This window comes from Lactuca sativa, chromosome 1 (genome assembly GCF_002870075.4).
Source record: "Lactuca sativa cultivar Salinas chromosome 1, Lsat_Salinas_v11, whole genome shotgun sequence".
NCBI classification, from domain to species: domain Eukaryota; kingdom Viridiplantae; phylum Streptophyta; class Magnoliopsida; order Asterales; family Asteraceae; genus Lactuca; species Lactuca sativa.
The window spans coordinates 32,634,691-32,640,134 of NC_056623.2; the positions used below are offsets into that span (position 1 = coordinate 32,634,691).

At 36.3% G+C, this 5,444-nt stretch overlaps 1 long non-coding RNA gene across 1 annotated transcript; it reads left to right on the forward strand.

The window, feature by feature from the left end:
* The first annotated feature begins 4,133 nt into the window (after window positions 1-4,133).
* Window positions 4,134-4,744, forward strand: LOC128132645 (uncharacterized). Its single transcript, XR_008230916.1, has 3 exons — window positions 4,134-4,241; window positions 4,323-4,523; window positions 4,608-4,744. It is a non-coding gene; the product is annotated as an uncharacterized LOC128132645 (long non-coding RNA).
* Window positions 4,745-5,444: the final 700 nt, after the last annotated feature.

Genomic DNA, 5,444 nt, shown 5'->3' on the forward strand with positions numbered 1-5,444 from the left:
TGAGGATAAGAGGTGAAAAATAAGAGAAGCCTTTACCTAAGCGTTGTCCCCATCATCTAGCAGAGTATGGATGACAATCACGGACTATTCTAGACAGTCTGGTGGAACACTAGCATGCTCACAACCTGTAGGTGTTGTGAACGAGATGTTCACCCGGTGTACTCTAAAAACCCATTGACATGTATTCCGGGAGGACTCCCAAAAATAATACTGTCAATAAATGAGATAACCCTGGCAACTATGGACTTAGTGTTGGATTAGTGTCTAAGTCCATAACTATAATTGGTATGTACTTGGCCCGATTTGGCATGGTCCATTTGGGTTGCACTTCACCGGAACAATTTATATGGATAGTCTTTTGAGAATAGTATGTTTATGATTTATATTAATATATTATAAGTTCTAATATATTAATATGAAATCATATTATTTAATTAGTATTGATCAAGAATTAATTTAGTGATCAAAAGGAACTAATTAAATATGGAATCTTATATATATATATATATATATATATATATATATATATATATATATATATATATATATATAGCATGGGCCAAGTTCATTTAGGTTGGGTTAAGCTTGCATGGATAGTCCATGGAGTTTTTAACCCTTGGATCCTATGGAAATGAAAGGTCATGGGTATTAGGGTTCACATGAATGTAACCCGAATCCACCACATTATATAAAGAGGTCCTTGGCACATGAAATGACACTAGTGTGTGAGTAAACAAGAGTGGGCCAATTTCTAGTGTGCTTACTATTCTCTCAAGTTTTTCCAAGGTGTTTTTGGTGATTTGTGATTCCACTTGAGGCTTCCACACTATTGGGGCTAAGCTCTTAAAGTTCAAGACTTCAAGCTACATCAAAAGGTATGTCATCTAACTAATTTCTTGTAGTATAGTTGCTTCATATTATGCTAGTTAGGATGAAACTGCGGAATATTGAATATTTGCATGTATAATAGAGAAAACATAGATTCAAGGTTTATAAGGTTGCATGTACACCATATGCGTGTTAGAATACTCAAAACCCATCACTTAGCGCCCGCTGGATGAACCCTGGCAACTACGGACTAAGTGTCTGTTGAATAAACCCTGGCAACGATGGACTTCGTTCCTATTCCTTAGGACAATCCTTAGGAATAGATTATTTATATGGAAAATACTTAAGAATAAAGAAGATAATAGGGATGGGTAATTGGGTTAATTGTTTGATGTTTAAACATAATAACTATATTATTGTGGGTTGAAAACCCTATGTACTCACCAGGTTTCCCAACTTGACCCACTTAGTGTATTTGAATCACAGGTGTCGATATGAAGCTACACTACACTGAGAGATTAAGGAGATGTAGATCACTAGTCTAAATGAATGTAAGGTATGTTTATGCTTATGTTTTTGTATTGACGATGAAATCCCAATGTTTTAAAAGGAATAAAATACATTTCTTCGGAAATGCTATGATAATGTATTTATCATGTTTTTCTGGGAACAAATTCCGCAACATATTTCTTTAAAATATAATCTGATATTCAAAATAAAGCATAAACAAATCGGTCTTTTCTGGCCGTAAAAATGGGGATGTCACATGAGGTGAGTTTCCTCCTGTATGAATGGGTGGAAGGCACCAATGTCGGCCAGTATTGTTGGATTAGTGTCTAAGTCCATAACTATTTTGGTATGTACTTGACCCGATTATGAGCATGGTCCTTTTAGGTTGCCTTCACCATAGCAACTTGTAGGAAGAATTAAGGACAGAAAGGATTAATTATGATTTATTAATATACTATAAGAATAATATATTAAAGGAGAAATCATATTGTCTATTTAATATTAGTCAAGAATTAATTAAGAATTAATTTTGTGGCTAAAAGAGATTAGTTAAACTTAGGGGACTGGTGATGTAATTATAAGATAGTTGCAAGAATGGGCTAATGGACTCCATAGAGTGGAGTGGACGAAATTTATGGGGAAGCCTATAAGATTTTGTCCATGGCTCTAACAAAAGGATTCCATGGGCTGCTTAGAGCCTAAGCAGTCGGATTAGGGTTTCCTAAGTTCAAAACCCTAATAGCCTACCTATTTAAAGGACCCCTATGGCCCCAAAAACAGGGCTAAGACTTCCTTTAGGGTTTCTAGACGTTTTTGGCTGCCTCCTCTCTTCTCCTCTTCATCCTTATTGCTCATGGTGTTTGTGACTCCATTAGAGGTGCAACACTTGAGGCACTAAGCTTTCTGAAGCCAATCAAAGGAAAGAATTGATTGTTATTACTACATAACAATCAAAGGTATTCTCTAAACCCTAATTCATATTATAATATGTTAGATCTAGGGTTTATAGCTTTGGATATTCAATTGTATGTTCATTAGACAAACTAGATCCGAAAGCTATTAGGGTTTGCATGTACACCATATGAATGATGTAGTGCTCAAAACCCATCAGTGGTATCAGATCCTAGGGCTATTTGTTGATGAATTGATGCTTATTTGATAGTTTATTGGATGAAAAATCATTTTTTGCACCTTCTGCTTGACTGACTCGGCGAGTCAGTAGATGAACTCAGCGAGTCAGGCTGACTCGGCGAGTCCCAGGCTCTGGCGGCGATTTTTGGCGATTTTCTTGCTGTTTTGGCTTGGGATACTTACCATAAACGTTTTTAATTAATAATATTTTTATTGATTTTTGGTGAATATCCTTACCAAAATAGAAGATAATTACCAATTAATCAAATATTTATTGCCTTATAAGATAACCTTTAATTATTTTGAGTTATTTGATGAATTATCTTGCAAGAAATTGAATTAGGTCAATTTTAGATAATTACCAATTATTTGTTTAATTTAATTATTTGTAATTTGACCTAGATAGTTTTGAAAAGTTTCAAAACTTGCCCTCAACTTTTGGAATTAAAAATTTTTGATTAAAAGTTAATTTTCAAATATTTAAATTCTCACTACTAGAATATAGGCCTTTAATGACGTGCAAACCATGACACGCAGTGATTTACAATACGCAAAAGTGTGTGTCCTAAAAATAATGTCATTTCTTCTAAAATTTGAAGGATTAAGGGCGCGCATTTTTGCGCGCCCTTAAAATTTGTGTCAGAACGAAAAAAGAAAAAACACGGAGGGCACTCAGCATAAAAGGTGTGTCGTCTAATCACGTCGCTTTTAAAATGAACGCGCGCTTAGACTATTTATCTTATCAAAAAAATCACAGGGACCATTTTCTAGGGTTTTGTCAATGAGGCTCTCTACCACGTTCTACATCAACTCTCCTCCTGGAACCTTCATTCCATCCCTCCATTCTATCTGCAAACTCTAGGCCATCGCCACCACCATTGAACCCTAAAATCACACTCCTCCTTCATCTACCTCTCCACACTCTCCATCCATCGGATCGACCTTAATTCTCTCCCTCCTATTTACAAACCCCTTCTACCCACCGATAATCACACTCACCCTGAATTACTTGCATTCCTTATCTCTTAAAAACCTAATCCAACATATCACACTCCATATATATATTGTTCAACGACACCTTTCACAAACCATCCATCTGCTTATCTCTATCGTTGGCTCCTTAAGCGGCGAGTCCTCTCTGCTCGCCGCCGTTAGCCATCGCTTCCCTGTGAAACCACCAGCGGCCGGATCTTCGTCAAAACCCGACAATTCATCTCCTCTATTCAGTTTTTGTCTATATCTTCTTCCTCGGTTCCATATCCACAATCACATACAGCACCTACTAGGGCTTCTATGGAATACCAGTCAAGTTTTTCCCCACCATGAAATCCCTAATCTTCTCCTTCTTCCCACTCGTGCCGACCATAATTGTTGCTCAGCTCATCCTATCCCTCATCTCGCTTCCATTCTCCTATTATTTCTGGTAATCATCAAGATTGGGGAAAACCTAGGGTTTGTAATTGAATACGACTAGAATTACTTTATCACGCCATTTGTGTTGATGGGTGCAGCGCTAGCTTTTTTCCTAATCTATTTCCAAGTGAACTGGTCACTAGCTTGTGTGGTGGTTGTGGCGGAATCAAAATGGGGGTTTCAACCATACTCAAGCAAAGCATATAGACATCATTACCACTTGGCCAATTGCCATGGCCCTCCACTCGCTGGTTCTAAACCCTGAAGACACGACCACCACCACCACCATTACTAAACCAATAGAAGAACTTTCAACAATGGTGAAACCTGATCAGGCCTTATACCTGATAACATTAAAGGTCTTTTTACATCCCCACCCGCTAATTTCTTTGAGTTAATTATATAAATGTTTTTCATGGTGATTTTGTCATTCTTTTCAGTTTGAAGAGGTTGTTTATAAAGTCAAAATTGAAGGTTCAAGAGTCGGATCTACCACATGTTGGATAAAGTGATCTTGCTCTCTAAAGGCTCATAGATTTACTATGGTTCTGCTTCCACATCTTTGGACTATTTTTCTTCAATTGGATTTTCCATGTCTGTTACAGTCAAACCGACTGACCTTTTTCTTGATCTTACTAATGGTAAATCAATAATTTGAAATGATATTATTTGTATGTGATTTTTTATCGTTATTAACCACAAAAAAAAGTTTTTAAATATCGCAGGAAGGAATTGCACCTGATTCAATGCATGATTATGAGCAAGGTGAAAACACGAACGATGAGAAGAAATCAATAAGGCAACAACTCATCAGTTGTTATGAAACAAGACTGAAAACTGATGTATGTGATTTGGACGTTGGCAATTACAATCCTGGAAAAGAAACTTTACCAAGTATTTGTAAAAATAATAATAATAATAATAATAATAATAATAATAATAAATAAAAATTGATGCATATGTTTTTTTGGAATTTAAGGGTAAAATGGTAGAAAAGAAAAGAAAATAACATCATGTATTCAACACTTTGTGTGTATAAACTAACTCTCTTTGAAAGTAGGAAACTGTGTGGAATCAGAGCAATGGTGTACAAGCTGGTGGCATCAGTTCAAGGTGTTGGTTCTCAGAGGACTTAGGGAGAGGAGATTTGAAGCTTTCAATAAGCTTAGAATCTTTCAAGTCATAAGTGTTGCTATGTTGGCTGGACTCCTATGGTGATTCTAATTGGGTTTTGCTCTGTTGCGTTATATTTGATGTTGTTGTTTGGGATTCTGATTCTGATTGGGTTTTGCTCCTGAGTATGTCAGCTTGCCTTTTGATGATAGGAAAATCCCTCATATTTTTAGTATTGTCCCAGCTTCATGAATGATGATCGAGGTTAGTGGATTCTACTCCACAAATTAGGTTCTTGCTTTTATCAACTTACCTCTTTATAACTGTTGTTAACCTTGCGATCCATTGACCATCTAATTTGAAAAAATCTACTTTTCTAATGGGACTTATTTTTTTTAATGGTGGCAGGAAGCCAGGAGAAATCAAGGTGGCAAAGAAAGCCATGCTTC